This window comes from Nannospalax galili, unplaced genomic scaffold, assembly GCF_000622305.1.
Source record: "Nannospalax galili isolate Female #2095 unplaced genomic scaffold, S.galili_v1.0 scaffold673, whole genome shotgun sequence".
Taxonomy (NCBI): Eukaryota; Metazoa; Chordata; class Mammalia; order Rodentia; family Spalacidae; genus Nannospalax; species Nannospalax galili.
In genome coordinates this window covers 81,455-90,587 of record NW_008331830.1, presented here as the reverse complement: position 1 = coordinate 90,587, position 9,133 = coordinate 81,455, and the positions used below count along the sequence as shown (strand labels likewise).

General features: G+C 46.1%; 2 pseudogenes; one reads left to right on the top strand and one right to left on the bottom strand.

The window, feature by feature from the left end:
• LOC103728964 overlaps positions 1-2,426 on the top strand; it is a 50,760-nt pseudogene extending 48,334 nt beyond the window's left edge.
• A 4,272-nt stretch (positions 2,427-6,698) lies between these two features.
• LOC103728963 lies at positions 6,699-8,475 on the bottom strand (annotated as a pseudogene).
• Between the last annotated feature and the right edge of the window lie 658 nt (positions 8,476-9,133).

Genomic DNA, 9,133 nt, shown 5'->3' with positions numbered 1-9,133 from the left:
GTTAGGTTTAGGTGTAGAATTAGGATTAGGGTGAGTGACAGTATTAGAATATGGGATAGGGTTAGGAATAGTTTGGAGGTAGGTAGGGCTATGGTAGTTGTTATGGTTATGGATAGATCGAGGGCTAGGACTAGCACTAGCTTTAGGTTTAGGATTATGCCAAGGACTTGTGATAGCTTGAAGATTATTGTTAGTGTGAGAGCTGGGTTTAGTGCTATGGGTAGCGCTAGGGTACAGGTTGGATTTAGGGTTAGGGTTAGGATTCGGATTAGGGTTCGTGGTTATGGCTGTCTTAAGAGTTAGTTTAGGGTTATGTCTAGAGCTCAGGTTAGGATTAGGGATAGTGCTAGGTTTATGATTAAGTCTTGGTTTAGGGCTATGGTGAGGGCTAGTTTTAGGGTTAGTGTTTTGGAATGCAACAGGTTAATTTAAAACTTTCTGACAGTATGTCAAAATCAGGTAGAGAAGAAACATGGTCTGGTTATTCTAATTTAACTATAGCAGGTACAATTACCTGCCCATGAGATGGAGCAGGTGCAACAACATCTGGAGGTGACTCTGTGTCAGCTGCTGTGGGAAGATCCTCCTCAGATTACATCAGTCAGAAGGTGTGTTGGCTCAGCTGCTGACATACTGGATTCCATGATGCCATGAAGCATAGCCCCATCTAGGGCATTCAGCTTCCCCTGAGGCTCTGCTGCCATAGAACATGTTCTGGGATCAAGTACAGCCTCAACTCAGTGTGCCACCTCTTTCTGAGGTACTGCTACGGAAGCTGATCTGGGATACTGGACCACAGCATCCTTTTGTGGTTACAGCTCCTGCTAAGGTGCAGCTTCAGAAGTTGATCTGGGATCCAGAGTCTCAGGCATCCCTGGTGCAAACTGCTCAGGAAGCTCAGGAACTGTGGTCCAGGACAATACCAGATCTAAGCACAGAAAGAGATGTGTGGTGAGTGCAGGCAATTTTAAAGTGAAAGCAGGGGAGATTTGGGATGCAATAAGCTTTCTTAAGATGTGTATCTTTGTTTTTGACTTTCAAAAGGCACACTACCCAATTCCTGCCAGAGAATAACCAGTTTGTGTCCATATATCCTACCTGACTGGATCCTAAATCTGGTTGCAGTCCAAAGGCCAGTTTCTGGCACCTCACTAGCAGAACTCACTGAACCCTCCTTCCCACCTGAACAGACACCTTCCACAGGCCTCCTCATCTTTGGCTTTGGTGATTTTGGACTTCTGTTCATCCATTTTAGACAGGAGTTCCTGTACATAGATGATCATGTATGAGGAAAAAATGTTGAGATTCACATAGTGCATCAGCTGGTAGAGTCTGGCCAGGTCCAAATTCTGATGAAAATTCTCTGGATGTTTTGCTATCCCCAATTCCAGGGTGTACATTATGGCACAAAGGCAGATGGAGAAAGAATACAGATAGAAGCCTGCCTTTTCTCTGTTTGTGCTGCAAAGCATCCATGCAGATAAGGCAAAGGCTGTCCAGTCCATGTACAGTGGACACGGTGAGTAGTAATTTGGGGGCCCTGTATACAGGGGTTCCAACACTTTCTGCCCAGTCCCCTTGTGGAAAAACTGAGCAAACATCCTGCTCTATGTTGGGGATGAATACTCACTTATCTGCTGCCCTCCCCTCTGCTTCTCTGAACCAAGGAGGCCACCCAGGATCTTTCTTATATCCCCACTGCTGGTGAAGTCCCAGGGTAAATCTCTCTAGTGGAAATCCATATAGGAGGATTGCCTGGAAGTTGCTTAACTCCCAAAAATAGCCCCCAATACTCAAGTCTGTCCATGGGAGTTACCTTTCTCTTCACTGAAAGGCCACTCACTTCTTTTCCAGCTTTTCCACCTCACTGTCTAACTGGAAGGATCCGTGCTTGTATTAGTACAGAAGGACATCACCCCTATGGCTCTGTGTCCAGGAGATCTACATGGTCCAGGCTAGGAGTACGAGCTCTGGCTGGACTGCAAGGGTTTAGTCTGTGCCACTGTCTGTGATCGAAGCTGAGGGGCTGGGAAGGAGCCTCCTGTGACAAATGATTTAGGGATCTTTGTGTCATGATTGAACCCAAACTTCTGCCTTCCAGGTTTCTCAGTTGGCACAGTGCTTCTTGGTGTCCCCCTGAGGGTTCTTACAATTATCCCCTATGCACCAGATTGAGTATGAAACCCTCTTTGTAACTTGGAGAAAAACTACCCCAAAGCCTGGAAAATGAGGGCCTTGACACAGTGCTTCATAGGGGAGAATGAATGTCATAAACTAGGGTGCCTTATTCCCGGCCAGGCCGCATTGAAAGACCTGGGACCCACACTGCCAGGATGAGATCATACTTGGTCCTGAAGACAGCCTATGAGCAGAAAGTGCCTCAGAGAGGGGCAGAGCTGTCCTACGACCCAGTTGTAGATCCCTGAGCTCCTCTGAGTTTGGAAATGCTCATTCTCCTTTACATTATCAGGTCCAGTGCCTGCCAGGAGGTGGTGAACATCTGGTACATGATAAGGAAGGCAAAGACAAACAGGTAGTCTCCATTCTGCATGGAAGTGACCAGGTTGCAAACCAAATCTTTCACTTTGTGTGGACTCTGGGACATTGACATGCAAAACCACCAAAGAATATGAGTTGCCTCTGTTCATCCTGAGGATGGACCAAGGAAGGAAGATTCAAACATGCAAACTATACCACAATTCACAATTATTTCTTGAAATACACTAAGGAGAAAAGTGGTAATTCCCTCAGTGTTCACTCTCTCTCTCTCTCAAATACACAAGGAGGGGCAGGGATGGACTGGGTGGGGGGACAAAGACTTCATGAGAGGGACTAACCAGTGTCACCCATGTGTCCCTGTGGGAAAAATAGTTAAAGGCATTGGGCTACAGGCCTCACCCAATATCTACAAACTAGCCAAAGCACCTATTCTTGGCTCTTCTGGGGCCTGAGCCTCCAGACAAGTGAGAAAGTCCAGGTTGCCACTGGCCTGTAGTTACTAGGTAACAGGAATTCTGAGTTCTCTTTCAATTGATGTCAGAGAGGTGACATCACTTCCTGGGGTCTTGTGACCTCAGCCCCTTCTCCACTATGGATGTTCTCTAAGGCTAGCTGGGCTGATGACTGCCCTCCTTCCCCCAGCCCATGTGGACAAGGCACTCAGTTCTATCAGAATTCCCATGACACCATACCCATCACAATGTCCTGTCAGGCCTGGCTTCAGCAGCCCCTCAGCTCTGAGAAAGCAGAGCTGGTTTCTAACCCACCCTCTTATCCATACCTCTGTTTCACCACAGGCAAATAAGTTTCCTACTGTGGTCTTCCCACTCTCTCTACCTGCTTCCAGGTAAGCATTCTAGCATATATTTTCTACTATGTCATCAACTGTATATGACCATAGATTCCTTTGTTACCTGGCAGTCCCTGGGCACATGTTACTTGTTGTGAATTCACAAACATGTACACACACTTTTATCTACATGCTTACAAGTGCATAACTTCTCACAAGGCCAATAGATCATAAGACCTAATAATTGTTGAGTGCAAAATGGCTTTGACTTGAGTTCAGTGTTATGCTTATGCTCCTATCTAGCCTGGTTAAGTTTTGGTAAAAATTGGGTATCACATGGAACAAATCATATCCAGTCTTGTTCAATTTTGCCTTTCACTTAGATATGTAGGTCAGGTCCTTCCTCTGTTTTTCCATGCTTTGTAGTATTTATTCCCTTTTGACAGGTGGTTATGAGCCACCACCTAGTTGAGAACTGAACCTAGAAACTCTGCAAGAGTAGCGTGCATTTTTATGTATTGCATCATCTCTGCAGCTGTAATGTCTGCTGTCTGAATCTAGCTAATGTGTGCCACTTTGTTGTGAAAGGAGTATCATGTACACATGTAGTCTTCAGTAAAGGTTAGGTCTTGCATTGTGGTTCAGCTTAGTTTTAGGGCTAGGTTTAGGGATAAGGTTAGGGTTTGGATAAGTCTTGGGCTAGGTCTAGAGCTAGGATGAGGATTGGGGTTACAGATAGGGTTAGGGCTAGGTTTAGGGCTACTTTTAGGATAAGAGCTATGGCTGTGCTAGGGTTAGTTCTAAGTTTAAGGGAGGACTATGCTTAAGGGTAGAGTTAAGATCTGGTTGAGGCCTAAGGCTAGATTCAAGGGTATACTCAGGGCTAATGTAGGGTTAGGTTGAAAGTTAGGAATAGTGTGAGTTTTAGGTCTAGGGCTAAGGCTAGTGTTATGTCTACTGCTAGGACTAGGGCTAGGGCTATAGTTAGGGCTAGTTTAAAGTTTAGGCCTCGTGATAAGGTTTTGATTATGTCTAGGTTTTGGTCTAGGGTAAGAGTTAGGATTATTGTTAGGTTTAGGCTTAGAGTTAGGACTTGGGTTAGTGCTAAGGCTAGTGGCTAGGAATAGGGTTAGAGCTATGTTAGTCGTAGGATTAGTGTTAGAATTAGGCTTAGATTTAGGGTTAGAGTTAATACTATGGCTAGGGCAAGGTTCAGGATTAAGGATAGTTATTGCTCAGGTTAGGGCTCCAAGTAGGTCTAGAAGTAGGTTTAGTTTAAGGATAGGATAAAGTTTAGGGTTAGTTTTAGGGTTAAGGCTATGTTTATAGCTAGTTCTATGTTAGGGTTAGTGTTAGGGCTTGGGCTAGGACTAGGACTAGGGCTAGGGCTAGGGCTAGGGCTAGGGTTAGGTTAAGTTTTCAAGTAGTGATTAGATCCTGAGCTTAGGACTATCTCTCTGACTATGGTTTTAGCTCTAGCGTTAGGGATTGGTTTAGTGCTAGGGTGTGGGTTAGGGTTAGTGCTAATTCTAGATCTAAACTGAGGGGTAGGGTTAAAGTTAGGGTATGTATAAGGCTAGGTCCAGTGCTAGGGTTAGTTCTAGGTTTAATGCTAGGTCTAGGAATTGGGTTAGGACTAGAATTAGTGCTATGACAGTGGCTAGGTCTAGGTCAGGGTTTGTGGTCGTAAAGTGGCTGCTCTCCTCCAGCTATGGCCACTCTCCTGCTCTCTTAGTTCTCCTGATCAGTCGTCCAGTCCAGACCTCAGGGCTGGTGAGGAGACTGTGTCAGCGGAGCCACATTCAGACACAGGAGACCAGGTTCAGTGACGCAGATCTGGTTTATTGCAGGAAGACACAAGCTTATATAGGGTTAGTGGTCCAATCACAGCACAGCAAGTAGCTTAAAGGTGAGGTATCCAAGGGTGGTGCACAGTACAGTAAGTAGTTTAAAGTTGAGGTACCCAAGGGTGGTGATTCAGGAGTAGTGAGCTCTGGGCATCAGTCTCATGATCTGTCATTGGGAGCAAAATGTCACAAGGCATTCCTTGTGGCTCCAGCAGTTTGGCCATTGCCTTAGGCCTGCTGTATGGGTGTCAATAAGACTTTCACCCTAGGCTCAAGTCTGTCTCCCATATCTCCTCCCCCCCCATTTTTTATTTTTAAAGGTGAGGTATAATTTAGAATACATAGCATATTGACATCAGTCCAGATACATTAAGCAAAGTGCAATGGCTCAGGGGGTCATTGAATCAAGAGCCCCCTCCCTCAAAATGACAAGCTTTCTTAATAGCAGGTTGTACCACCTCCATGCCAACCAGTGGGAGTCAAGATTCTTTGCCTTGGCATTGTTGTCCCCACCTCAAGGATCACCCAGCATTATGGACTGTGCCTGTCTTAGGTTGTCCCGTCTCTTGGGATCTTACCCATCATTGACTACCAGCCCTCGAAGGATTAGTCCCTTGGTATAGTCCGGCAGAGGGAGAGGCAGGAAATCAAGCTTTGGCCTGTGCAAAGTCCTCTTAAGGGGCTAAGAATTCAATAAAAGCCAATGGAGTGGGGTCATCCCATGTAGGGTAATGATGGAGATTAGGGAGTGGCAAGTTCTAGGCATCAGTCTCACAGTCTGCCAACAGGAATATATATCGCAAGGCATTTCCTGTGGTTCTGGCAGTCAGGTCATTGTCTCAGGTCTGTTGTATGGTTGCTTTGTTAGATTTTACACCTATGCTGAAGCCTAATTTTCATATCTCTGGGTTGGTAAGGGAAAGGAACAGAGGGTCCTTGTTTGCAGAGACATGCCTGGCAAGATCTGGAGGTAAGGCAACAGCTAACTGAACCAGAGAAATATGAGTTTTAACAAAATTATCAAGACCCTTAACAATGCACGGTCCAAAAATCAGGAGTTAGCAGTAATGATGGCACACATAGGTGAGCTGCTTCCTCTAGGGTCTGCCATCTCTGGGGTTGGTGGTTGTGGAGAGAAGTTTTCCATCACAGGCAATTCTGATATTCTGGGCTGGGATCCAGATGGAGGCTGGAAGATTATCTGGAAAGACACAAGCATCACCTCACCCTTGTGTTAATAATAGGTGTGGACCTTTCCATTCACTTGTGAGAGGGTCCTTCCATCTCACCATGGGAGCAGGAGTGGGCTGAGTGAATGCCCCCCAGTGCTTTATTGCTGGTGGGAGGCCATTGGAGTCAAATTTTAGAAAGTTTAATACAAATAGAGATCATTGTATAACAAAATTGGGATCCTTATAGCACGGTCCTTTTCCCTAAAGCTGCCTAGCTACTGCAGAGGAGAGTCTGGGCAAGATCCATAAGAGAGTCAAGGAGAGAAGAGGCAGAGGCTGGTGGTTAATGATTAAGTGCTTGTCTAGCCAGCGTGTCTCTCTTGACTTGCATCAGCCAATGTAGATGCAATGCAAATCATTGGCACCAAAAGCAGCATTACACTTGGGGCACTTCCACTGACAAGTGTCATAGCATGTCTTCACACACTCAAAGCAGAATACATGAAAACATTTGGTAAGCACTGCATCGTTTTTTCTCATATTACAGCAGGGATAGGTCAGTCGTGCTTTGTAGTCCTTTATCTCTTCCATCAGAATCTCATCACACTTCGGCACATTGTCTGACTTCTTGGTGGTCTCCAGCTTCCTTCGAAGTCTAGAGATGTCCTCCTGGGCTCGTTTGAAATTGAACAAATCCTTTCCCTTGGTGACACCGTTCTCCATGATCTCATCCTGAAAGTCATGGAGATTTTTCTGTGCCATCTCCAGTTGCACTTTGAGGTCGTCTGTAAGCTGGGGTGCCTCCATTGCCTTGAGCTTATTTATCTCCAGGGCTTAGGTCCTGAGGCCCATTTGAAATTGAACAAATCCTTTTCCTTGGTGACACTGTTCTCCATGATCTCAACCTGAAAGTCATGGAGCTTTTTCTGTGCCATCTCCAGTTGCACTTTGAGGTCGTCTGCATGCTGGGCTGCCTCCATTGCCTTGCGCTTATTTATCTCCAGGGCTTGGGTCCTGAGGCCCAGCTCCTTCTCTCCTGTGCCAATGTTACTCTGAAGAAGGTGCTCCTTCTCTTCCAGTTTCCGCACTACTTGTAGCTAGGCATCCACCTGAGTCTTCAGAGTCAAAACCTGGTCTGCTAAATCCTCCTTTTCCTCTTTAAGCCATTTATGGATCTGATTGGACTTGATCCACTCTGACATGAGCTTGAAATGTGCATCATCCTTCTCCCGCAACTGCTGCATTAAGCAGATATTCTGCTCTTGCATGTCTTCAAAGGCCTGATCTGTGACATCCATCTCAGAGAGGAGAGCTTCTCCCTCCTGCTTGGCCATGGCCAGCTTCTTCTGCAGGTACTCGATCTGCTCCTCCACAGCCCAGATTCTCCTCAGGGTATCCTCATCAGCCATTTTCTTGTTCTTTCTTCTCCTTATCCTCCAGATCCTTGAGTCTTTGAGATCTTCCAACTCTGCCTTAGACTTCTTCTCAGCTGCTATTAACTGCACCTTGTCTCTCTGTTCCTTTGGGGCAGAGCGGTACATGTCGAGCAGCAGCTTCATCTCCTTCTGGCTGTCTTGTGCTTTCTTGAGTTTAATCTTCAATTGCTTGATAATTTTTGCTTCCTTTTTCTTCCATCGTCATGTTTCCCCCTCTCTTTACTATTGGTAGTTAGAAAAAAACTCCATATTGCAGAGGATATCTCTCCCCCACAGGTTATGGGGAAGCCGTGCAGCTAGGAGCAGTTTAATAGCTCCTGTGTTGCTGTCTGGGTCCGTCCAGACCATGGTACATTGGACCTGTAAAGTATTTTGTAAGCCCCCAACACCTTGTATAGGGGGTCCAGGCATATGGTGCCAATGAGACAAGGCTTCTTCCTGTCTGATTACAGTAATATCAGCCCCTGTATATATTAGGCCTTTAAACTTATGGCCATCTAGGGAGAGTTGCATCCTAGGCTTATGCAAATCAATAGGCATCATCCATTGGAGGTGGGGGTGTATTTCCTTACTTCCTCTCTTTGGGGTGGGGCTGAGAGGCACCCCATTGCCCGTTTAAAGTCACCTTTTGTATGGGTTTATCATCTGCATCCACCTTAGACTTACATTCTCATGCCCAATGATAGCTTTTGCAGCATCTTGGGCATTTTGAAGAGGGAACCTGGCTCCATTTGGCCTCTTTCATAATCTTATTAGGACAGGTACGTGACCAATGGCCCTGTCCCCCTGCAGGCCCAACATTTGCCTTTTTCCAGCTCGGCCTGAGGCTGATGAGCAGCCAGTGCCTCAGCAAGGGCAATGGCATGGGCCCGAGTGGTCCCCACATCTCGGCAGGCCAGAATCCATTCAGACATCCTTGTGTCTAATGGGTTCTATGGCAAGGCGACAGTCTGTAGAGCAGCCTTCATATACAAGATCCTTGAGCAAGGCATCAGCAGCTCCCTGATGACTGATCTTTCTATTTATACTTTGTTTCTTGGCATCTCTCAACAAAATCAGAGAAAGTCTCGCCTGGTTTTTGTATCAATTTGGTTATTTTGGTATCACCGTGAGTCGGCATACTTCAAAAAGCATGCAGCGCGCAAAGCCGTACTTGTTCATAGCAGCAGGGAGGTCCCTGTGCCTGAGCTTGGGGGGGGGTTTCAAAATTGCCGTGTCCAATTACAGCATCAATTCCAATGTTTTGGACATTGGCATTTCTATTGCACTCTGCCTGTTGTTCACATTCATCTTGGTAAGCAGCTTCCCATAAAAGGAAATCGTCTCCCTGTAAGCAGGCACGGGCGATATTCTGCCAATCACAGGGGCTATTGGCCGAATGATTAATTA